At 40.7% G+C, this 27,185-nt stretch overlaps 1 protein-coding gene across 14 annotated transcripts in view; it reads left to right on the forward strand.

Moving 5' to 3' along the window:
• The window catches only part of LOC140201702 (alpha-(1,6)-fucosyltransferase), an 889,182-nt gene that overhangs the window by 259,540 nt on the left and 602,457 nt on the right, over window positions 1-27,185 (forward strand). For 13 of the 14 annotated variants that reach the window (XM_072266344.1, XM_072266353.1, XM_072266324.1 and 10 more), the window contains one exon: window positions 1,335-1,422. The gene's annotated coding sequence lies outside the window, so the exon portion shown is untranslated. Of the gene's footprint in view, window positions 1-1,334; window positions 1,423-4,812; window positions 4,954-27,185 lie in introns of all 14 variants that reach the window. The other variant, XM_072266369.1, reaches the window with a different exon arrangement.

Consider the following 27,185-nt stretch of genomic DNA (forward strand, 5'->3'; position numbering starts at 1 on the left):
TCAGCATTTTGTGTGTTGCTTTGGATTTCCAGGATGTGCAGACTTGCTCATGTTCATCTCTACCCAAAATTTCGAGCTGTTCTTATGAAATTTGTGGGACAATATAAGAACATAAATGTAATTTTTTTTTCTACTTGGATTTCTTGATGCATGCATTAATGAACTGGATTTGCATTACAGAAAATTCACATATGGACTGCTTTTTTAGGAACGGAGAGTTGGAGAACATGGGCATGAAATCAAGCTAAAATTAGCTGCAATTTTATTGCTGGGAAAAGTGAGCTTCAAACATTGTGGGGCCAAATCCCTGCTTTTTTATGATACTTTGTTTTATTTGCAGTAATTCTATGCTGCATTTTATGTCTTAGTCTTCTATATAATAACAAGGACCTGTGCATTCTTCTGCAAATCATGCAAAGTCAATGACTTTTTAACTGTGTGACAATGCAATTCCATAAATTTAACCCTTTTCATTCTAAACAGCAGCTAGCTCCTCCCATGATTCCTTTTACTTCTGTTGCTTCGAGTTTGTAAGTCTCTTTTCCCTCCTCGTTCTCCTTTAATGTCCTTGGGCATGCTCTGTTTCTCAGTCTCGCATTCTGTTTGGCTTTTAACATTGACCACACTTAGAGAAGAATTTTGAAGTGCATTTGCAAGTAGAATGCACAAAGTTCTGGGGAAAAAAATATACATAAATCTATTATACTAAAACTGTTTACTCAGCATGGAAGGTCTTGGCATCAGTTGTATACAGGGTAGCTAGGGTGCCTAAGGTTTTTGTATAGTATGGTAGTAACTTTATGTATTGCACTCTTCTGCCCCAAAAAAAGAAACAAATTTCATGACATATGTGAGTGATGATAAATCTGTGGCTCTTTTGTGGACTTATAGTGGGAAGGAGGCAGGGAGAGGGGAATTATGTTTGGGAAAAGTGGAATGGAGAGGGGAGAGAGTGGGAAGCACCAGAGAGGCATCCTGTAATGATCAATTAACCAATTGTTTTGAATCAAATGACCTAGTTTGGTGTCTCGGGGCTGGGTACATCTGCACCCATACCACACTCCCCATCCTGGCACTCCTCCTTTGCCACCTGTCCTACACCCCTCCCACGGCACTCACCCTCACTGTTCGAAATATCCTTTGCTCTCGCCAGATTTACTAACTCGCTTTCTGCTCCACATGGACAAATACAATACAGTGCAGAAGTCTTAGGCACCCTACCTATATACTTGTGCCTAAAACTTTTGCACAGTACTGTATTTCACATGAATACAAATTATCTGGATTGATGCTGACATGATTGTTATATTTATATTATGCTTTCAATTTTGCAGGAGGTGAGGACTGCATAAAAAAACTAAAGCATTTGCGTGAAACTGGAACTATTTTCTGCATCAAGTCCTCAACCCCCTGACGGTGCAGGTAAAATATTCACTCCTTGAGGTACTTCTGGAATGTTTCATCACAAGAACCAATTTTAATACTTGTAACTTTTTTTAAAAAAAGCTTCTGAAGAAACAATGGGAAGGTGAATAAAAACAAATTGTGTGCCACTATCTTCCAAATATCTTCTGAAAAAATGTCTCCCTCGCAGTAATGATTCAAGGAGGATGTGAATTAAGTTTAATATCGAGTATGTTAAAAGTGTTTTGAAAGTAGTGTTTATAGTTAAGCCATGTTGGGAAATAAAAATTGCCCCTCAGAATACTGTGGAGAATTTAATGAATGACTTCTGTAAAAACAAGTTTGCTAAGAAAATGAATTGCAGTCAAGAAAGGGCTAAGTATATATTCTAGTGCAATCACTGGATGTATAGTTTTTGAAAAACTGCATAATCACTAGGGACAAATTGGTAATTCATGATGGGCATCTCATGGTGGTTTCTGGAAAGGTGGAGGGATTAGAAGATATGAGGGATGAAGAATGGAGTATTGGCGGGATAGAAGTGGGATTTTTGTTTCTTGATTCTGTAATTGTTGGAGTGAATGGAGCAAATAATTGATCTGAAGTTTTTGGGAACTAAATTCTCAGCCATATCATTGCAGTCGATGAAGAGAGCTGTGGTGATGTTGGAAATCTGTTATCAATGTTAGCTGCACAGTGGTGTCGAATTCATCATCTGATTACTATATCCCTGCATATTTGTCAATCTTCACAAAGTTAGAGCTATGTGTGTCAATATTAAAACTGATTATTTTATTTTGAACTGAAAGTGGTCAACCAATGAATTAATTGCATCTTCAAAACGCCTTCATAATAAGTAAACATTTTAGCAGTTTAAATGTGGGGTAAATTTTGGAAACTTAAGTGCTGTCCTTGCATCAAATGGCCTCCTTCTCTGCATAGATCTGATGTGCCGTGTTCCTCAAGAAAGTTTGCTTGAGCCTTGGCTTATTCTTGTTCTCCTGACGCATTTTATGATAACAACAATTTAAAAGAAGATGTGAAGGAATTACAAATGACAGATTAATTGGATAGGCAAAATGATGGCAAAAGGACATTAACTAGAATAACAAACAACAGGAATTCTGCAGATGCTGGAAATTCAAGCAACACACATCAAAGTTGCTGGTGAACGCAGCAGGCCAGGCAACATCTCTAGGAAGAGGTACAGTCGACGTTTCAGGCCGAGACCCCTTCCTGACGAAGACTGTACCTCTTCCTAGAGATGCTGCCTAGCCTGCTGCGTTCACCAGCAACTTTGATGTGTGTTGCTTAGCTAGAATAACTGTTATTTTTTCTTTGGATTCCAGAGTGGTATTTTCTTAATGGGAAAGGCAAAAATCTGCAGACAGGCAAGGCGATGTGCTTGTACAGCAACACTGCTGCACTTCATAGCCCATAGGCAGTGATCTGAAATTGTGAATTTCGTGAGTTTAGCTCATATCCTGGACTGAGCTTCCTGTTGGTTGAGATATCCGATCTACAGCAGCATGTGCTTAGACTTAGTTACACTTGACCCACAAGATCTCGATGACTAAGCCATTGACTGAACGTTTTTTGGCTGCCTGACCTTTGTCATACTTTTGGTGAAATCTGAATTGGGCAGGTTGGATTAGGGAATTGAAACCTCACCCTTCCTCTAAATTCGTGACACATCAGGCCTTTGTTACATTGACAGTGCTGCTCTGTGTTCTTATTCAAGTAGTTGTTTAACAAATGTTTAACACATTGTTTCACCAAGGTGCAGAACTCATTGGATTTTTAAAAAAGTTAAGATACTTAAAATAATTCAGAGACTTAGTAGGTCAGGAAGAGAGAATCTAATTTCACAGATAGGGAACTGCAGAATAGATAGTTTTGATCTTAAAATTAGCAGCAAATATTTCAGGTGTAATAACAGGAAGTCTCTTTTCACACGAAGACTGATGAAAATTTGAAATAAAAATGCAGATTGATCAGATTGTTGGTCTCACGGTCAGTTTTTTTTCAAAATTTACCTAGGAGTAGGTTTTAATATTGAGTGATATGAGCAATACAGATAAATTAACTGAAATATCAGTCATATGTGACCTAATTTGATGGTGGAAATCCTCAACAGGCTGAATAACTACATAATATCGTATCTGAAGTCATATTAGATTTGGGGTTCCCAACCTGGGGTCCATGGACACCTCGGTCAATGGTAGGTTGTCCACGACGCATAAAAGGTTGGAACCCCCTACATTAGGTGGTCAGCACTATGTTCATATTCCACAAAGAGATGTGTCGGGCATTAGCCTGTCATCTAATTGATTCCATCGTGCTATATGATAAATTTTGGTAGTCCCAGGGTCAGGAGGTTGTGCCCAGCTCACTGGTCTGCAGTCCTGGGGTCAGGGATTACACCTGGTCTACAGTACGTGTATTGGGAGATATTATCTGGTTCAAGACACTGTTTCTCTTTTGGTTTTGATGTAGGTCTTAGGTTCACTGCCTCAGTCCACGTGCTCTTTTTATATAATCCAAAGTTCTCTGAAAATTAATTCTGTTGAAGTTTCATGATTATCTGACCTCTCCTTTTTGTCTTTGACAACTCTCCGCTTGAATTTCCCTGCTTGGTAGTAGGGAATGCCTGTAATGAATTTTAATCTTATGGAGGGTTCAGGCCCAGTAGACAGTTCCCCACCTGATGCTGACAGCTCAGAGGAAGAATTATATTTAAAGATTGAGTTAATTTTCATGCATAAAGTTCTGCACACATACGATATGTCCACACAAGCTAATGGGCAGGAAAACATGCTCCCCCTCCTCAGATATTTCCCCCCCAAGGTTGAGGATCCCTTACCACCACAGAGTTCTAAAGTGGCTAATGGTTGATCTGAAGGTTGTGCCACAGATGAAGTGGGGGAGGTTGTACTTAATGGAGTGGGTGATGTAAATGTAAGAGGTGCTCACTTCTGCCATTTATTCTGACCTGAGTATTCCTACCAGAAGAAACTCTGGGCTCTAATTCCATCCTGGATGTTGCTGTTTTAGCTATTGGCCGGTGCTTCCTAAGAACCAGGAAGGTTTGAGAACATACTCCCCTGTGTTCACTTGATAATCCCTTTTCGTGACAGAGAGCAGAGAAGTGTTTCAGGAGTTTGGTGTTGGTAATGCAATTGTATTGCATTCAGGGCAAACTAAGAATTTTCATTCAGATCTATAGAATCACAGGGAGTTGGTTTGCTTATCCTGCCAGTGAATTTGGGTGGATCTTGCAGAGCCAGCTTTATCTTTCCAGTGACTCGAAATGCTCACTGTAGGCAGTCAGGTGTCTGAAACATTTACATCACTGGTACCTGCTGGTTAGGTTTGACATCGTGATCTCTCTCTTCTGCTTGTCAACAGAAAAGGTGATGGTGAATTTCATCTTTGCTGCCAGCCTTTGAGAGTCAACTCCTGAGAAAAGGGATGTGATTCATGTTTTCCAGGATGTCATTGTGGAGCTTTATTTCTGGAAGGTGGTGTAGTATTGTATCAGAGGGTCAGGTTAGTACAGAACCTTTGCTTAGTGGGTGATCTCCAGTACTGTTCAGTAAACATGTTGATAATGGCTTGCATCTTGGGCTCCACAAATGTATATAAAAGTATTGTCTATGCTCAACAGTTTGACTGAATTTGGGATGTTCCTGATTCTCTATGGAGGGGGTATGTTTGAACAATTTTCCATTTGTTGTGCAGATGTGCTCCAGTCTAGCTTGTTCATGATGAAGTACACTTTGAGATTGATGAGTAATAATTCTTTGCTCGATATCCATCTCCACCGAGGTTGGATCAGTCGTAGACTTGTTGGTTAAGGTCACAACTTGCATGCCTTGTTGTTGCTGATGTGCAATGGAAGATATATTTCTGCAGGCAACTGAATCTGAGAAGGGTGCTCCACAGTCTGTCTGACTGATAGTGTCAAATGCTTTTCTGAGATTGATGCTGCTCCCTGCATTCTGGAGTTGTCAAAACAGAGCTAATTCAATGGGCCAAGTAGCCAAACAGTTTAGATCATGCCTATTATGTCCCTTAAGCAAAAGAATCAACTTGAGCTTATTATGTCCCTTAAGCAACTCAGGGAGTTATGTGCATGTTAATTTGCCTCTTAATCTCCAGTAAAGATGGGTACATCGGCCTTGGTGTTGACTGGCTGGAGGGAAATGCCAGATCTGGCCCTCATATAATTTTAGTACTGGACATAGCAATTTCCAGAACCCTGTAGTGTTATTCATGGTGCTATTTGTCCTTCACTTCCATCAGTTTTGAGAAAGTATCAAGGAGGAAGTTAGAGCTCTCTTTGTCAAGACTCAGATGTGAAGAATACCAGGACAAGGGAATGGGGGCAGTTGTAACTCGGTGCTCTTTCAATAACATAAGACTTGAGAAAGGAAATTGAACTTTCTGGGTTACTTCTACAAAAATGAGCAGTGTAAGGAAATTGAAGATAGACTACTTAGAAGATATTAGGCTGGACTGAACTGTGTAATATTTGTAGTGGCTGAATGAATAGGTATTGTAGTGCCTTTAATGAATTTACTGTTTTTACCTGAGTGCTCTGGGTTCTGATTCAGCAATGATTATTGAAATGACAGGTACCCCATTCTGACTGCTGTAAATGATTCAGCTTGAATGAGTTCTTCTGCCTTTCAGCAGTTCAATGTAAATTGTATTCTGCAAAAGTACAAATCAAATTTATCAAAGTTAGCTCTTCAGTTAAAGCTGGAAAATGTAAATGACTACATTTGAAATAATGTATTTTTTTAACATCCAACTTGGTTTCATCTTTTTTTTATGTTGATGACTGCTCTTTTAAGTTAGTATTCCTTCAAAATCCCAGGTTATCCCATTCCTGTTTATTCTCCTGGGCCCTTGCAGTAAAGGTTAGGTATTCACCTTGGCAACAAAGCTGTGTGCTTTCAAGAGAGCAGGTTAAAAAAAACTCTCATGATTTAGAAAGTTGCCTGAAGTTTGATTCTGCTGTAGGACAATTAGCAAGTCCTTCCATTGGAAAGACCTTGGGCTGCATTGCGGAATTAATTGTGACACCGGAGATATGAAAATGAAACCTTGCCTTTAGTCATATCATTGGGAGTTGTCTGGCTAAAACAATGCGGGAGTGTAATAGAAAATAGGCATTATGAAAAGAAAAATTGTAGTGTTATGGTCTGAGTACTACTGTGTTAGGAATCCATTGTTCAAAAGTTCAAGTTCAAAGTAAATTTATTATGAAAGTACAATTGTCACCATATACAACCCTGGGATTCAATTTCTTGTAGGCATCCTCAATAAGTCCAATAACCTTAATAGAATCAATGAAAGACTGCACCATAGGGAAGACGACCAGTGTGCAAAAGTAAACAAACTGTACAAATACAACGAGAAAGAAAAAAATATTTAAAGACTAAATAAATAAGCAATAAATATCGAGAATGTGAGATGAGGAGTCATTCAAAGCGAGTCCGTAGATTGTGGGAACCGTTCAGTGATGGAGCAAGTGAAATTTTCCCTAATAGTTCAAGGGCCTTACAGTTGAGGGCAATAGCTGTTCCCGAACTTGCTGCTGTATGTCCTGAGTCTCCTGTACCTCCTTCCTGATGACAGCAGTGAGAAGGGAGCAAGATCTGGGTGGTGGGGTCCTTGATGATGGATGTTGCTTTCCTGTGACAGTGCTCCGTGTAGATGTGTTCGGTGATGGGGAGGGCTTTACCTGTGACGGACTGGGCCGTATCCACTGCGTTTTGTGGGATCTTTCATTCAAGTGCATTGGTGTTTCCATATCATGCAGTGAGGCAGCAAGTCAGTATACTCTTCACCGCACCTCTTGAGAAGTTTGTCAAATTTTAGATGTCATTACTGAATCTTTGCAAACTTCTTAGAAAATAGAGGCACTGCCATGCTTTCTTTTCAACTACACTTGTGTGCTGGGCCTAGGACAGGTCCTCTGAAATGATAACACTGAGGAATTTAAAGTTACTGACTCTCTCTACCTTTGATTCCCCCCATGAGGACTGGCTCATGGACCTCTGGTTTCCTCCTCCGGAGGTCAATAATAAGCTCCTTGGTCTTGCTGAGATTGAGTAAGAGATTGTGTTATGGCATGACTCAGCCAGAATTTCAGTCTCTCTCCTGTATGCTGATTCTTCACCATTGATTTAGCCTATGACAGTGGTGTTATCAGCACACTTAAATATGGCATTAGAGCTATGCTTAGCCACAGAATCATAAGTGTGAAGTGAGTAGAGTAGTAGGCTAAGGGCAGAGCCTTGTGCACCTGTGCTGATGAAGATTATGTTGTTGCCAATCTGAACTGACTGGGGTCTGCAAGTGAGGAAATCGAGGATCCAGTTCCATAAGGAGGTACTGAGGCAAAAATCTTGAAGCTTATTGATTAGTTTTGAGGGCATGATAGTATTGAATGTCAAGCTGTAGTTAATAAAGATGTATGCATCTTTGCTGTCCAGATGTTTCCAGGGTTGAATGAAAAGCTAATGAAATGGCATCTGCTATGCCGATAGGCAAATTGGAGTGGATGCAAGTTGTTTCACAGGCAGGAGTTGATATGTTTCATCACCAACCTCTCAAAGTCTTCGCCACTGTGGATGTAAGTTCCACTGGTTAATAGTCATTGAGGCACTGGTATAATTGAAGAAGGTGGGTCCCTCAGATTGTTGAAGTGAGAGGTTAAAGGTCTCAATGAACACTCCAGCCAATTGATCACAGACATCCCACCTCTCCTGGAAGTTCTGGGAGTCTCCCACATATCAATAGTGGCTCGCTGACACCTGAAAATTATATGCAATATCCTGGAAATAGATTTTTTTGAGACGGAGAGCGAACATCCTGATTGGACTCTCTTCGTGCTAAGAGTGGTCCCCAAGGAAACAATATGATTTGGCGATATGAAACAATATGAGTCAGCTGCACCTTTCCTCATTCCCTGTCACGCACTGTTGAATTTTAACGCATGTGAGGTCATCAGTGACCCAAGTCGTGCAAAGGAATGGGTCTGTGACCCATTTGTGAATGTCCCCGGTGAATCATCCATGTCAGCGCGGGAAAAAGACCAACTCCTCGAGCTTGCAAATGACAGTGGGCTGAAAAGTATGTTTGACGTAACATCTCTGCTGGCATTCTGGATCAAAGTCAAGGCTGAATATCCTGAGATAGCCACGAAAGCACTGAAAACGTTGCTTCCATTTCCAACATATTACTGCGAAGCGGAGTTTTCTGCAATGAGTGCAACGAAAACTAAATTGCGGAATAGACTGGACCTAAGGAAACCCCTTCGAGTATCGATGTCTCCCATCACCCCTCGATAGGACCGTGTTGCTGCAGGAAAACAAGCCCAGGGCTCCCACTGATTCAGCGATATTGGTGTGTTGCAATGATTTTATATGTTCATACGAGGAAAATATGCGCTGTGTTTAATATCCAAACGTTACTTAAAATGTTATGATGCTATTGACTTGTGAGTTACTTATAATTCAGTGGTCCCCAAGAATAATACAGCAGTGGCCGGAACGCACCCAGCACATCTTTAAGAAAAAATCTGAAATAAACAAGCTAATTAATTAGGTGCCGCCCGGCACGTAATTGTTGGCCCAGATCAGAGGCAATTGCCGATTACTTTGTCTCTGATTTCAGCTTTTTTCTTAAAGATGTGCTGGGTGCGTTCTGGCCACCACTGTATTCTTCGCGGCCTGGAGGTTGGGGACCACTGTCATAATTGACTTATCACTACATTCATGCGAGGAAAATATGCGCTGCGTGTTTAATATGAAATTGGTTAGATAAATCCCTTTAGAAACGAAATTGAGTGTATTAGCCACTTACAAGCGACTTATAGTTGACTTATCACCTATATTCCGGTCGCGTTTAACACCCACCACCCTCCCCCCCCCCCCCAACGCTATTGATGTCCTACGTGATAAGGCTAAGCTCCCTGTAGACTTTAAGTTGTAATAGAATAAACATGATAATATAATATAAGTACATATTTTAATGTCACATTTTCTGCATATACCCAACTTGGTTTACAGATTAGACAAAATCACTAAACGAAGTATTACATACGCCCTTGGAGGTCGACGGGAGGGGTAGCGGGGAGGGTGTGGGGGGAATATGGGATTGCAGGGGGCAGGGGTGCTACCTCCCTGAAATGAGTTTTTGCAGGGTGGGATGTCTGTGATCAGCACAGGCCTTTAGTAGTCATCCCGTTACCCCATCTGGTCTGGATGTTCTCCGTGAGTTCACCCACCTGAAGGATGCTCCCATGTCAGCCCCGGAGACTGACATCATAGGGCCATTGGGATCTCTGATAGTTCTTGATGGATCCTCCTTGTGTTAGACAGTCAAAGTGAGCATAGAAGGCATTGAGTTCATCGGGAGTCGAATCTCTGGTGTCACCAGTGTTGCTTGATTTCACTTTGTAAGATGAGAAGCCATTCAGCCCCGCCACGGCTGTTGAGCATCCTTCATTGATTTAAATTTAGTCCGGATTAGCCACTACACCTGTGTGATGGCTTTCTGGAGATTGTAGCTGGTCCTCTCAGAACTTTCTTGGTCACCAGACTTGAATGCCTGTAATCTGGCCCTCAGCACTTTGTGGATCTCGTGGTTCATCCAGGGCTTCTGGTTGGTGAAGACTCTGAATGATTTTATGGGGACACACTCGTATGTGACTGCTTTTATAAAGTCCCCGATAACCATGATGTATTTATTCAGGTGCACAGATGAGTCCTCGAATATGGCTCAGTCCAACAACATGAAATGAAACAATCTCGTAGCTGCTCCTCTGCCTCTTTGTTGTCCTAATCTCTGGAATCCTGCTGTTCAGCCCCTGCCTGTATGCAGATAGGAAAAAGGCAGCTAAATGATCAGATTTCCTGAAATATGGTCTGGGTATGAAATGACAGGCATTCCTTACTTAGTATACCAGTAGTCTGAGTGTGTTGGGACCTCTAGCGCTACAGGTTATATGCTGATGGTAATTGGGTAAAGATTTCTTCAAGCAATGCTTGAAGACTGTTTCTTGTTTGGTGATGGCATCAGGCAGGATCACAAATGCTTGATTATAGTTGGCCACTCATAGGATGTACACTGCGGTTAGATCATGAAGGATAACTATCTTGGTGAATAGAATGGTTGGCATTTGACCATTAGATATTCAAGGTCAGAGGTACACAAGTACAACAAAACCACCACATCAGAATACCACAGAGCTTGTCATGAAACATACACTTCCACCTTTTCCAAATCAGCAGTTCGTCCATCCTAAGTATTGAGAAGCTTTCAGGTCTGATCGCCATATCTGGCGTACTCTGAGTAAGCCACATCTTGGTAAAACACAGAACACAACAGTTCCTCATTTTCTTGTAACACAGCACCCTTGCCCTTAGGTCCTGTTTGAATAGCTGTTTTCATTTGATTCTTGTATTGAACATGGATATTTACAACTTGTGAATTATTGAGCATATTTTAGATTTTTGAACAGCAGAGGCAGTTTTTGTCTCTGTGGACTAATTGATAGCTGATTTCTCAATTTTTCCAAGCATGGGAGCCATAGATATGAGGCCTGGTGATCTGACTAGTTGTAACCATAAATATAGTCATGGACTCTCACAGCTTGAAAGCAGGCCCTTTGGTAAACCATCAAGCACCCAACTATAATAATCCAAGTTATCAGCACGTTGTCTGTAGCCTTCAATATGTGACACAAGTGTTTGTCTGGATATTTGAATGGTATGACAATGCCTATATCCATCCCCATGCTTGGGTAGTGTGTTTCAAATTCTCCCCACCCTCAGGGGTGGGGGGGGGTAAATATTGTCTATCAGATCCCTTTTAAACCTCCTACCCCTAACTTAATATGGATATCCTTTAGTTTTGGACAGCTCTGCAGTGGGGAAATGCTTTTTAAATCTATCTGGGCCTCTCATAATTTAATGCATCTGGATCAGGCACTCCCACAGTCTTCTTTCCACGAGCAACAAAGTCGTTCTATCCAGGATTGATTCACAATATTTCCTCTGCAATCTCTTCAATGCAATTGCATCCTGTTTAAAATGTGATGATCAAAACTGCACATAGTACACCAGCTGTGGTTTTAAGTACTGTTCTATCACTATATACCGCACCACTGCTCCATCTGCCAAAAGCAGAACATTCTGGTAATTCCCGTTTCTACATGTTGGTGTATTCCTTCCTCTCCAACCTTTTACCTTTCCCAAGCACCTGGCTTCCCCTCCCTCCATCTTTTTATTCTGGTGTCTTCCCCCTTCTTTTCCAGTCCTGAAGAAGGGTCTCAACCTGAAACGTTGACTGTTTATTCATTTCCATAGGTGTTGCCTGACCTACTGAGTTCCTCCAGCATTTTATGTGTGTTACTGTTCCATACAGTTCTGTACTGTTCTAAACAGAATGGTTCAGCATCCATAAAGGGGTACAACAAGACTGTATTCTCTCCTCCTGCCTGTTTAATTTGTATGCCCAACACATCTTCAGAGAAGCTGGAGTATAGATGGAGATCAGGGGGGTTTGAATTGGTGACAGAATCATCAGCAGCCTTTGTTACACTGATGACATGACAACACTGGCTGAAAACGAAGAAGACCTAAAGCAACTGCTAACCAACGTCAAGGAACATAACATCGAATGGATCTGCACCTTAACTTGAAGAAGATTAGAATCATAACTACTACCCTACTGGCAGTACTAACAATTTCAATTTCGATGGAGAGCAAATTGAAGTGGTTGACAGTTTCAACTTACCGTGGATCCATGATAAACACTGAAGCATCAAGCACTCAAGAAATCCAACAAAGAATCACCGTTAGCAGAGCGCCATGAAGGAGTTAGAGAAGATGCTCAGGGACAGGAATCCATCTCTATTACAAAGATTCAACTTGTGCAGGTGATGGTGTTCTCAATGATGTTATATGGATATGAAAGTTGGATGGTAAAGAAGAAGGCTAGGAAACATATCAATGCCTTTGAACTGTGATGCTGGAGAAAAATACTACACACCTTATGAAACTCTCACAGAACAAATGAATCTGTCCTGAACGAGATCAAACCAAGTCTCTGTGTCTGGAGGCTCAAATGACGGGACTTCGCCTATTGTACTTTGGGCACATCATGTGAAGAAACAGTTCCCTGGAAAAGGAGACCATGCTCAGCCGCTAATCAGATGGATGGATACAATAAGGACAGCTATGAATGCAACGTTATCTACAATGTGCTACCTTTGTGAGGATCAAAACTCATTTAGGGCAACTGTCCATAGGGTTACCATGAGTTGACGATGACTTGATGAGACTTAGCACCAACTGTTCTATAAAGCCGCCACATAACTTTCCTGCTCTTACATTCTGTTTCCAGCTAATGAAGCCTTGTATCTTGTTTACCCCCTGTGCTACCTTATGTACCTGACACCTTCAGGGACTCTTGAATATGGACTCGACCATTCATTGTATATGTTCTAACATTATTAGTTCTTTGAAAATGGATCACCTTGTGCTTGGCAAGATTCAATTCCTTTTGTCATTCTTTTGCCAATCCTGCCAAGTGATCGAAACCATTCAGTAGCCTTTGACTATCCTCACAATCAGCATGCAAACAAAAACTTTTCATTGTATCTCAGTTCATAGGGCAATAATAAATTGATTCCAATTCCAACATTAGTCTTGTGAATCCTGACTTTAATTGTCAGTTTCCATTTGGAGTTTTAGTTCTGCTATGTCTGAGATGCCATTTCACAACAAACTTTTAAACCAAAATAAACTTTATTCAAAATAAAAAAACTTACAAGAATAAACTGTGCAATGCCTTTTCATTCTTACATTCATTGACAATGTATTAATTAATGTTCTATTACATTTCTTAAAATGTCTAGCACCGTTGCCACTCATGTGACTCTCAGGTGGCACACTATAACAATAATAAATGGGCTTCTGTGCTCAATCCAGCTGCTCCATTCAGTGGTGAAAGAGCCCTATGCTTCTTTCCCACCAAGCCCATGTAGTGTTTGCACCGAGCCTCAGTGTGTCTCTTAACATGTCCTCCTGTAACCTGAAATGTGCCACTCAGCAGCATCAGACATCTGGATGCGTTGGGAGAACACTAAGTTTTGGCCAGACCAAAGGGCATTTGATACCTGTCTCTGTGTATGTCCCTGAGAACAGCCCATAGATCAGAGTCTTCTGATCGGGAGCTGCTCAGTACTTGGAATCACTCTCCATACCCTCTTCACTGCTGGTGATCTACTTACGTTATGTTAAAAGAAATTAAATGCCTGTCCATGCAATTCTTGAATAGTTGCTTCCAACTGTTAAGCTGATACTGACTGTGAAAAGATGTGCTAAAAGTGTAACTACTGAGGAATCTACATATCATATCAGCATATTTTTGTCACATAGACTTCCAGGTGTATTTTCTGTTCATATAGAAATACTTTCTTAGCTGCACTACTGTAAGTTAGTGCTGAACTTACGCCATCTGCAAATGTACCATGCAGGGAGGATTGGAAAGGGAAATAGTTGGAAGTGGCAGAATCTTGGTATCATGACCATGTTCAAATTCCCAAACAAATGGCACACCACCCTGATTTGGGGCTATAATGCGCGTTCATCAATTAGTCAAAATCTCTCAGCTTCCTGGACAAACACCACACCGCTGAAACTATCGGCTCACCGCAACCCTCCATTAAATGCCCTCCTCGCCAGTGATGATCGCATTCTAAGCAAGGTTGGGGAATTGAGCAGCTTTTGGGAGCAGATATATATATATGGATTGAAAAAGAGTCTTAATAACACTGCTTGAACAATTAGATGTGCTTATTGTTCATATATGTAGCATCAGAGGAGAATGAGTGATTACACCGCGGTGCACACATTGCTTCAGATATAGACATGTTCTTTCTCACTTCAAGGCACACAGAAGTTGAAACACTGCCATCATTTTCCTTGCAAGCAGCCACAACGTCACTAATACTATCTTGGGAATAGTCGGCTCACTCTGCTGTGGTAGCAGCTGGTATGTAGCATTATCAAGTCCAGAGGGAGATAAATAATAGAATGACTGTCTCGTGGCTACAGGTAATATCCACCCCAGTTCTCACTTACCTCCGTCTCCAAGTGGAATTAGCATTTAACTTCAGCTACAACGATACTTGCTGAGGATGCCAGCTGAAAGATGAGTTCATGCAAAGTGAAAAAAATCTGAATTTCATCTATGTCTCAATCAAAATGCCGCTCTTTGCCCTCTCTCATTTTTAGGTCTCTCCTGCCATCTATAATAGCTCATCAGGAAATGCTGTAGCTATTGCCAACCAACACAGCTCTACTGAATCGAACAGTTGTGAAGCTGGAGGGGTTTTCAGTCACAATGATTTGCAGCTCGCTGACTCTGGGTCAGGAATACGGTTTTAAATGTAGGATAATATCCATCATCTGGAAAGGCTGTCAAATTCTAATTTGCTTGTCCAAAGCACATGTTAGAGGTGACAGACTAGACTCTTGTTTTTGCTAAAGTGTATTATCTACAACTGAGTAGGGGTTGATGAAACCTCTGATCTACAGCATGGTTCATAAGCCCTCTTCGTGGCTTTATATAAGAAAGTGCCCTTTCTCAATGTCACCAAGCTCTCAGAGCACTTTATTCCAAAAATGTAGGTAGCTTTTTCATAACAAATTCACAGCACTGTATAGAATTCTCCAAGGGGGCTACTATGGAAATATACACACAGCTTTCACTCATATCTGGCTAACTTGCAGAAATTCATTGGAAAATATGATTAGTGGAAATTTTCCTCATGTGTTTCCTGGTCTACTGCTCCTTTCTGAAAGTGAACAGAAGCCCCATTTTACTCAGAAATTAGTCTTTTTTCATTTTGCTCAGGAATGAGTCTTTTGTCAAAGAAGCAGTGGGTGAATGGGGAAATTTCTATGTGGATTCCTGGAATGCTTACACCTAGCGGAAGTTGACAGATATAAGGTTTCCTGTTTTTTTCCCTGCAGTGGTAACCTTGACGTGTATTCATGCTGCAAACTCCTTTTTAAAGTGCCACAAAGATGTTGATGGCTAATTCTATAAAGAGGCAAAACATTTAAAAATAAAATGCCAATTTTGTTTGTTAAAGCTCAGAATCACAATCAGAATCACCGGCATGTGATGTGAAATTTGTAAACTTAGCAGCAGCAGTTCAATGCAATACATAATCTAGAGAGGAAAAAAAACATAATGATAATAAATACATAAGTAAATCAATTACAGTATATATATATTTAATAGATTAAAAATGCAAAAATCAGAAATACTGTATACTTAAAAAAGTGAGGTAGTGTCAAATGATTCAATGTCCATCTAGGAATCGGATGACAGAGGGGAAGAAGCTGTTCCTGAATTGCTGAGTGTGTGCCTTCAGGTTTCTGTACCTCCTACCTGATGGTAACAGTGAGAAAAGGGGCATGCCCTGGGTGCTGGAGTTCCTTAGTAATGGACGCTGCCTTTCCGAGACACCGCTCCCTGAAGATATCTTGGGTACTCTGTAGGCTAGTACCCAAGATGGAGCTGATTAGGTTTACAACCTTCTGCAGCTTCTTTCAGTCCTGTGCAGTAGCCCCTCCATACCAGAGGCGATCACTATTTTCAGCATGATGGTCTACTATGTAGCAGAACAAACTATCTGAGTTAGCTGATTCAAGGTTGTGCTAACTCTTGTTTATACAGACAGACTCAAAGATTTGGGTAGCTTAAAAATTTCAAAATCTTCACAACTATCCAAGTGTTAATCAAACAAACTTAAGTTGGTTCACCTCAGTACCTTGCAAACAAGATACTTGATAGGCAGGAATTATAAATGTTTTGGCTCTGAAGAATTCAGCTAAGCTGCAGCTCAGAATGATTATCCTGCCAAACTCATTGGTGAGACATCACTCTTTAATTAATTAATTTTTATTTATTGCGATATAGCACAGAATAGGCTGTTCCGGCCTTTCGACCCAGCAATCCCCCAACTTAATCCAAGTCTAATCACAGGACAGTTTACAATGACCAATAAGCCGAGCAACCAGTATGTTTTTGGACTGTGGGAGGAAACGGGAGCACTTGGAGGAAACCCACTAGGTCACAGGGAGGACGTAGAAACTCCTGTCAGGCAGTGGCAGGAGTTGAACCACAAAATTTTCTTTATCTTAATTACAAAATCAGAATAAATGAACATTTAACCGTTGATGGTGTCAAATTTGATAATGTAAAGAAGTTTCCAAAAGAAAATCTTCACCAATATTATTTCAATTCAATCCAATTTTGAAATTTTGAAATATATTTTAATTGACATAACCAGTATATGCAAATAAAATAAATCAGAGAAATCTTATAGTAAAGTATTTCATTTTATTTGAGGCCATGTGATTGCAAGTGGCTGTAAAGTCATCAAACCACCCAGACAAACATAGAGGGAAGTTTTGAGGATTTTGAGGATAAGAGGATTTACATACAGAATCATAAAGGCAAGAGAATTATAATCACAACCAGTTTTGAGTCAGGATAATAACATCACTTAATGCAAGTAGATAAGTACTTTTTGATTTCCTGAGTTAAGATCTTTTCTCTGTACTGCCTTTAACCAATCCTTTTGCTTATCAGCGTTATCTTTCCTTTACAATTGCACTGAGCTTTAAGATTCAAGAGAAGCAGCAAATGATACTCATAGGTAAGCAGACGTTTTACCTGGTACCGCTCTAAATCCACGGGTGGAAGATTAGTTGGAACATGACTCATGTTTTACTACCTGCTCCATAACCTGTCAGCATTCAGAAGAATTCCAGGTCGCACCAGGAGGCATCATAGGAGGAAATTAATATTGATGAAGGGGCAGAACTGTTTAAAAAAATTGAACTAACTAATTTATATGAAATCTCAAATACACTTGCAACTGAAAGTGGGTATACTATTACAGCTCAGGGCATGCCGGAGTTCAGAGTTCAATTCCAGCTCTGTTCTGTGAGGACTCTCTGTACATCCTCCCTGTGGATCGCGTGGGTTTTCCCCGGGTGCTCTGGTTCCCACCCAAAGTCCAGAGTCATACCGGGTAGGGAAATTGGTCATTGTAAATTATCTCGTGATTAGGTTGGGGTTCATCAAACTTATTTATTCATTTAGTGATACAGTGTGGAGTTCCTGGAAGGGCCAACTCCACACTGTATCACTAAATGAATAAATAAGTTCCCACAAACTTGTCCTTTTGGGATTGAGTGCCGTGTGGGGCAGTGAATGACAGGTGCTTGAATGTAAACTGAATCGACTACAGTGTATTGTTAAAGTTCAAGTTACAAGTTATTGTTGAAAAACAATTTCACATTGTACAGATCATGCTAGCCATGAGAAGTTAAGATTTTGTGGTATTTGAAATGCTGGATAATTGTATCCCCAAAACCCTTGACGGAAACTGACAGAATCAGATCAACACCACCATTTTGTTGCCAAAAGATATTTCATATCTCATCCATTGGAATAGATTTGTTTTGATTACATGGTCTACCCTAAAACTATCCGGAAGACCACTTTCACCATCACCCTAAGCCCAGTTATGTCACAAACAAAAATGACCTTCCTTCAGCATTTCAAACCAGATTTGAAAGGATTGTTAAAAGGCCATTGAAGAGTTGGCTTCACTGCTGTCACTACAGAAAGGCCAAACCATGTAAGATTTCTTTTGATAAATGTTATGACAAACAATCATGAATCTTGAGTGAGTGAAGCTATGGATTATTGATATCAAAGTTGTAGTTTTTTGCTACTATTGAAGGTTTCAGCATTGCCTTTTCTTTGATCTATTGAATTCAGTTATTTTAATTCCTCAGTCATCATGATGAGATTTCAGTGTGTTTCAAACCTTAGGTCAGGGGCTTCGGATTATCTCTCCCAGTAGTGAGGACAATGACAAATAGCACGTTGCCCTCAGAGTTTATTTTTGAATTTATGGTTTTCAAAACTTTGAGTTATTCAACTGCAATTACTTAAATCTTTTCTTCTTTTTGTTATTCACTTTGCTGTCCATGAAAGAATTAAAGACAAAAGCTAACTGCAGGTGCCTGTTGCTGAAGTCAGGCAAATTGTGGAAGAAGCAAATGAGACCTATATCTTTATAATCGTCCTTGATTATGCTCTGTGTCAAGCTACCAAAGATCATGACGAGCTTGGTTTTATCATAAAACCAGGATGAACAAAAAGGGTCAGACCAGTTACGCTCACAGATCTCAATTTTGCAGATGATATAGTCCTGCTCTCTGACCAGATGGAGGAAGCACAGCAGCTAATGACAAGAGTGGAAATTGAGTGCAATAAAGTTGGACTTCACCTAAACGCTAAAAAGACAGAGTATATGGCATTTAACTGCGATGAAGGTGCTCTCAAGACCGTAAAGAATGATACCATTAAGAAAGTCTTTGACTTCAAGTACCTCGGGTCAAGAATGATGAATTCAGAGAAGGACATAAAGATATGGAAGGCGCTGGCGTGGAGAGCTATGAACAACATGAAGGAAATCTGGAAGTCGAACTTGACCAGAGGGCTTAAAAAGAGGATCTTCATAGCAGTCATAGAGTCCATTCTCACGTACGGATGTGAGACATGGAAACTCACCAAGACTATGTGAAAGTCTCTAGATGGTTGCTGTACAGGAATGCTCCGGATGGCTCTTGATGTGAGTTGGCAACAGCACATGACAAATGTCGAACTCTATGACGACCTACCGATGCTCACCACTAAAATCGAGGCGAGAGGACTGCAACTAACAGGGAACTGTCTATGCCAGCCCGAGCTACCTGCCAGCCTAGTCATCATATGGGAGCCCAAGCATGGGAGGATGAACCCTGGGCGCCCTCCCAAGACTATGGTCAACATGCTCCTAGAATTCAGCGGCGCGGCTAATGTAGATGAACTGAACACACTGATGAGGGAGAGGGAGAAGTGGAGAGTCCGTCATCATGCCCGACGCCGGCCCCCTTGGCCTGAGTCGACATAGTAGTAGTAGTAGTAGTAGTAGCAGCAAATGAGATTGTATCACTAACATTTGCCCGTTCTAAAATGACATCCACTGCCTCTCCTTTGTCCACCCTGCTTGTTACTTCCTCGAAGAGCTCTACCAGATTTGTCAGGCAAGATTTCCCTTGAAAGAACCAATACTGACTTTGAATTGTTTTATCATTAGTCTCCAAGTGCCTCGAAACCTCATCCTTAATCATAGACTCCAACACTTTCCCTACCACTGAGGTTAGGCTAACTGGCCTATAATTTCCTTTCTTATGTCTTTCTTCCTTCTTAAAGAGGAATAGAAACTTTTGCAATGTTCTAGTCCTCCGGGACCATGCCAGAATCAAGTGATTCTTGAAAGATCATGACCAATGCATCTGTTATCTCTTCAGCAACCTTTCTCAGGAATCTAAGATGTAGTCCATCTGGTCCAGGTGACTTGTCCATCTTAAGACCTTTGAGTTTGCTGAGCACTTTTTCCTTTGTAATAGCTATGGCACTCACTCCTGCTCCCTGACACTCATGGACCTCTGACACACTGCTAGTGGCTTCCACAGTGAAGACAAATGCAAAATATCAATTAAACTCATCTACCACTTCTTTGTCCCCCATTACTATCTCAACAGCATTATTTTCCAGTGGTCCAATATCACCTCTCACTTCCCTTTTACTTTTTATATGACTGGAAAAATATTTTGTATCCTGCTTTATGTTATTGGCTAGTTGGCCTTCATATTTCTTCTTTTCCCTTCTCATAGCTTTTTAGTTACCTTTTGTTGGATTTTAACTTCCCACTCACTTTTGCTACCTTATATGCCCTTTCCTTTGCTTTTATGCAGTCATTAACTTCCTTTGTCAGCCATGGTTGTCCCTCCCCCCACCATTTGAGAACAACTTCTGTGGGACATATCTATACTGTGCCTTGTAAACTATTCCCAGAAACTTCAGCTATCTCTGCTCTGCCATCATTCCTGCCAATATCTTCACCAATATCCTCCTCCAATCCACTTTGGGCAAGCTCCTCTTTCATGCCACTGTAATTCCCTTTATTCCATTGTGGTACTGATACATGTGAGTTATGCTTCTCCCTCTCAAATTGCAGTATGAATTCAATTATATTATGATCACTGCTCCTTAAGGTTCCTTTATGTTAAGCTCCCTATTAAGATCTGGGTATTACACGACACCCAATCTAAGATAGCCTTTCCCGAGTGGGCTCAGGCATCTCGTAGGCACCTGCCCCAGAAGAGGTCCCAATGATCCAGAAATCTGAATCCCTGCCCCAGCTCCAGTTCTTGAGCCATGTGTTTATCAGTCACCTCATTCTATTCCTGTGCTCACTGTTGCATGCAACTGGCAGCAATCCTGAGATTACTACCTTTGAGGTACTGCTTCTCAGCTTCCTTCCTAACTCCCTGTATGCTTTTTTCACGACCTCCTCTCCTTTCCTTCTTGTGTCATTGGTGCCAATATGTAGCATGACTTCTGGCTGCTCACACCCACCTGCCCCCCCCCCCCAGGATATTTTGAAGTCAAAGATCCTTTGTTAGAAATGAGGAGAGAAGAGAATTTGAAGCTGTAGGGTGGGTGGGGAGAGGTGTGGAAAATGTCTCTGATGCAGTATAACTGGAGTGTTGATCCCCATTGTAGATTCCTTCTCAGTAATCTCACTGCTGCTTAACCCAACTTCTTTCCTCGTTCTGATGAAATGTTAACTGTCTTTGTACAGATGTGACATCACCTGTTCTGTATTGGCTGCTTCTGCTCTCTATTTTAGATTTACACATCTGCAGGCTTTCCTTGTTCAGTGTCAAGCACAAATGTCTTGTTTCTGAGATAGACATGGACTTTCATTCCTGCCACTGAGAAAGATTGCACTGTCTTGGCAATCCAGCTAAGCTGTTTCACTCTATCTATCTATCTACCTATTTATTTATTTTGATTTAATTTTATTTTAGAGATGCAGTGTGGTAACAGACCCTTCCAGCCCAACAAACCGCAACATCCAATTATACCCATGTGACCAATTAACCTATTTACCCATATGTCCAGCATTAAATAGATTTACTTAACATTTAAATGAATAAATGGTCAACACCAAAAGAATTAGTTGTTTATGAGAATAATTTAGAATAGTCTCTATTATCTGGAAGTTAGCAGAAAAATAATTTGGCTCTTATAGCAGGCAACTCAGTACATATCAAATATTCTGGCCTCTGAGGATTATACTTGTGAACAAGCTTTCCTGATATTTTGACCTGCATTCAATCCTATGAGGATCACTGCCATCCTATGCTAATTAGAAACCCACTGCAGAGAGAAAAACATCTATAATAAGCTTTGCAATATTCCACAAAAATAATGTTGTTATAATCCTCACAAAAGGAAACCATCGTTAGACTGATTCAAGATTGTTTAATGTCATTTCCAGTACACAAGTGTAAAGGAGAATGAAGTAATTGGTACTCGGTATCGGATGCAGTGCAAAAACACAAGCACAATAAGATAAGGGAAACAATAACAATATAAAAACACAATTAATATAAATACATAAGATAGCTTATATACATGTTGTATATCCAGAAAAGGAGTATGTCTACGAGTGTCTGTACATAAGGTGACTGACATGAAATGATGGGGGTATGGACGGATGGGTTAGTGAGTGGAGGTGTTGATCATCCTTACTGCTTGGGGAGGATAACTTTTTGAGTATGATGGTCCTGGTATGGATGCTGCATAGCCTCCTCCTTGCTGGGATTGGGACTAAGGGACTCTGAGCAGGGTGAGTGGGATAGGTGGCAGCTAACTTGAATAACTATCCTGCATTTGGCTAATGTACAACAGGCACAGCAAGAATATGTGAGAAATGTAAGAGTTAATCAGCTTCAGCACCTATTGAGCTAAATCCTTGCTTTACCAGGATTGTCATTTTTTTCTAGGATCACATCATTTTTCCATTTTGATTGAAATTGTTCTTCCTGCATGGTATTTATTCTAATTGGCATAATGTGCGAAGTGCCATTGCTGTTGACCAAAGTGAGCTAATAATTTAGGTTCAGAAGATATAAGTATACAATATTGTATCTATTATTTAGCCAAAATCAGTAATTAAAATGACGTGTTGAAGGGTGTGGTGTCCCCTTGCTTCTCAGGCAATGAGTTCAAGTTCCACAATGACCACATTAGTCCCCAAGTGGATTAATGCCCATGTCGTGCTGACGTCTAACTGAAGTTATGAAGTAGTCCTGTGCTCTCAGATGTTAAACAAAGCACTGTCTTGTCGTCGTTACTTATTCTTGAACCTATATTCCTGAGATAGGGTACATGATTGCTTGGGAAGCCTGATTAAACAAATTGGTTGTCACATTTCCTGGCTAACAAGCGATTCAGATATACATAATCAGTTGTATATATGTTTTGGGAAATCGCATTTTAAAAGAAGCTGTAATAGCTGCTAACCATTTCATGTCATGATTGTCATTTTGAACTGTGAAGAATTCCTTGTGGTTTGATCAACTACAGTGCCTGAGATTGTGGTTATGGCTGAATTCAAATATGAAAAGACTGAACCAAGAAGTAAACAAATAATAATTTTGAAATGATAAAGAAGGGACTAAAAGACAAAGTAGAGAGATGAAGTAAATGAAAAAAAATCTTCCAATCTCCAATGATAGTTAAATCCTGATGGCCTGAAATTCACAGTAATAAGATGAAAATTCTCAGAACCAGAGTGCTTCCTTTGAAAAGTTGAGATATTGTCATTAAAATTCACTTGTTACTGAATGTATCAGCTCTACCATTTTGTGTTCTGGCATGCATAATGGGTAAGCGCACCAACGTTACACCATTGCATGGATTGCAAAGCTGATTCTATTGATGAGGTCCCAACAGAGCACTGCTGGAAGCGATAAGCGCCCTGAGTGGAGCTCCCAGATTAAGCTGGGAATGGGATGAGTCCAGAAGTTGCTTTCATTTTAAAATATCACCGTAGATTGTTGACTTTCTTGTTATTTATAGTACAGTATCAAACCCATTAAGTTGCATTGTCTTGCTTGTTTTATCTTTTCTAAAGAAGAATAATGACTTGATTTGTCCTGCTCTTCCTTTCATGCTGAATAATAGCAGGATATGATATCTGCAATTGTGAAAACTGTAGAAAACCAATAGCATATCTCAAGTTCATTAATTACTTAAGCATACTCTGTTCATTGATATGTGAATGTCATGTATTTTCAAATATTATTGGATTTTTATAATACTATTTATTGCCTTGTGATAGTTCTTGCAGTACGGCTGCACAGTTATCTAACCATTATCCCAGCATGATCATAAATGATAAACATCAGCAGGGAATAATGAAGCATTAGAGATGAGCCGAATGCATTGCACATTCCTTCAAGTATAGTGCTTGGAATAATACTGATTCACTTAAGTGAAAAAAAAACTTGATGCTGTGAATCATGGTACCTTGGAGATAATAATGTGGACAATTGGTCTCTGCAGTTTGAATTGAGTTCCACGTGATGACTATAACTCAGTATATGGAGCTTTTTCATTATTGAAAAGAACATAATTTTGAATGTTCGTTTTATATTACAGTGCTTTTGACTTTATTTTAAGAAAAACAGTCATATCATTAGTTACATCTAAACTTGTCACTGATCCTAAAGTGGTGGATTTCCATTAGTATTCAACGTGAGAAAAATGTAATAGTTTTCACAACTGAATTCCAGTCCTGGCTTTACACAAATAATTTGAAAAGATGTTCTCAGAATAAGTTCTTGAATTGTCTATCTGTGGCAATAAGACAGAATCAGTGAATCATTGCAAGAGTTTGTTTCATTCATTGCCATTGTGAAAGAAAATCAACAGAATGGAAGCTATTTTTAATTAAGAAAATTGCTCTCTATCACTTAAAAAATAGAGGTTATTTTCCAAGAACAAAGTGCAAGTTAAGTGCAATAAAATGGAAATTGATGTTGAAGCTGTCTGATTGCATTGGTGATAGATGAAGAATCATTATATTGGAGACAGAATTGAGCAGTCCCAGATACAAGTAAATTGACTGTTGGCTATACCTCTTCTTGCCCTATCTCCTGTTAAAAATGCTATTCCTTTTCTTCAGTTCCTTTGCCTCTGCTGTATCTGTTCCCAGAATGATGCTTTCTGTTCCAGAACATCAGAGACGTCCTCACCCGCATCGCTTCTATTTCCTTAATATCCACACTCACTCCAACTTCCCACTGCTTTAACAGAGATAAGAGTTCCTCTTGTCCTTACCTACCACCCTATCAACCTCTGCATCCTGCATAACATTCTCTGCAACTTCTACCATCTCACCTACACAGTCCTTCCAGATGAGGCAACACTTCACCTGTGAATCTGCTGGAGCCACCTATTGTGTCTGATGCTTCTAGTGTGGCCTCTTCTACATTGGTGAGACTCATTGAAAATTGGGGGACTGCTTCATTGAATACCCTTCGCTCCTTCTGCCACGAGCAGAAGTTCCCGATGGCCAAACATTTTGATTCCAATTCCTATTCCAGTTCTGACACCTCAGTTCATGGCGTCCTCTTGTGCCAAAATGAGACCACTCTCAGGATGAAGGAGCAACACCTTGTATTACATCTGGATAGTCTCCAACCTGATGGCATGAATATTGATTGCTCCTGGTAAAAATAAATCCCTCCATCTTCCCTCTTCTTCTATTTCCCAGTCTGACCTTTTACCTCTTCTCTCCTCCTGTCACTTCCCCATGAGTCCCCTCCTTCTTCCATTCATCCTATGGTCCACTCTCCTCTCCTATAAAATTCCTTCTTCTCTTGCCCATGGCCTTCCCTACCCACCTGACTTTACCTATTACTTTCTAGCTATCCTCCTTCCGCTCCTCCCACCTTTTTTATTCTGGCACCTTCCTCCTTCCTTTTCAGTCCTGAGGAAGGATCCCGATTCGAAACGTCGACTGTTTATTCATTTCTGTAGATGCTGCCTCACCTGCTGGAGTTCCTCCTGTGTTACAAGTAGGTTTACTGCTTTCATCCTTGCCCTTACTGCCCTTCAATATTGAGCCAGAACCTGTGGCGAGAGGTGAGCTTCCTGCACTTATGGCTGGCAGTATACATGTGCTGGTGCTGAGTTTGTACTTCTGTTATTGATCTGTGGGCACGTGGCCAAGTGGTTAAGGCATTGGATTGGCGACCTGAAGGTCGTGAGTTCGAGCCCTAGCCGAGGCAACGTGTTGTGTCCTTGAGCAAGGCACTTAATCACACATTGCTCTGCGACGACACTGGTGCCAAGCTGTATGGGTCCTAATGCCCTTCCCTTGGACAACATTGGTGTCCTGGAGAGGGGAGACTTGCAGCATGGGCAACTGCTGGTCTTCCATACAACCTTGCCCAGGCCTGCACCCTGGAGAGTGAAGACTTTCCAGGCGCAGATCCATGGTCTCGCAAGACTAACGGATGCCTTATTGATCGAGAGATACAGCACAGTAACAGGCCCTTTTGGCCCAACAAGCCCATGCCGTCCAATTACATGCAAGTGACCAGTTTGCTTATTTGAGATGTGGAGGAAACCAGAGTATCCAGAAGAAACCCTCACAGTCACAGGGAGAATATGCAAACTCTTTATAAATAGCGGCATGATTTGAACTGGGTTGCAGGCATTATGCTGCGGTATGCTATTACGCTGCCGTGCCGCCCTGTAGTATGACTGTTGTGAAGATGTAAGTGCTCCCTGATCCATGATTTCATTGTCCTTTCCTGGAGTAATGCCCTTGCATAATTGGGCCAGAAAAAGTTCAGCTCACAAAACAGCTGAAAGAAACTTTGACACCTGATTAATCTAGACCCTGTCTGGCTATTTTGTGAAACAGGCAAAGAACCATGCTTGCATTCTAGTGACCCTGATTCCAAAAAAGATTACAAAATCAATGTCAATGAACCAATAAAAAATCTTCAAGAAGGTTTAGAGCTTTAAAAAATAGTTAAAATATTTGAACGTCTTTGACACAGTCAAAAACTTTGAAGCAACAATCGATTTACAAAAGAAATGTGAATCTCCTTGTGTCTCAGAACCAAGTTGCAGGATGCACAGAGCAGAGGGTTGGTGTGGAGTTAGTGGACAGATTCCCAAGTGTGGCTGCAGGAGAATTGAAGCTTTGCTTCACTGATGGATCCGAGCATAGCTGAGAAATTACCAGCAGTCTGGCTGGCAAACTTGAGATTTATGAGCTTGTACCCACATCCTGATACTATAAAGGCATATAATCCAGCAGCTCAGTTTAGAATTAAAAATCCTTCCCAGCAACTTGGCCCACTGCTGTTTGAGAATGAACTTGCATAAGATCTGCAGATCATTACAATGGCCTTGAGGTAAAATGCAATGAATTGAAGTTATGAGGCAAGAGCTAACTGAAGCTAATTCTAATATCAATGTTTTACCAGTAAGCGCTCTATCAATTTTGATTAGAATCAAATTGATTTTTTCGCTATTGTGATGTGATTAAATTTCCTTTGGTGTCTCAAATGTCAATTATACAGAAATGTGCAGCGCACAATCATGTTTTGGGCCGGACTCATCCTGACCAAGATGCCATACAATCATAGAACACTACACCACAGAAACAGCCTTTAGGCCCAGCTAGTCCATGCTGAATTATTAATCTGCCTAGTGCCATCGACCTGCGCCTGGATGTCTATCTC

The sequence above is a fragment of the Mobula birostris genome, chromosome 1 (genome assembly GCF_030028105.1).
Source record: "Mobula birostris isolate sMobBir1 chromosome 1, sMobBir1.hap1, whole genome shotgun sequence".
NCBI classification, from domain to species: domain Eukaryota; kingdom Metazoa; phylum Chordata; class Chondrichthyes; order Myliobatiformes; family Myliobatidae; genus Mobula; species Mobula birostris.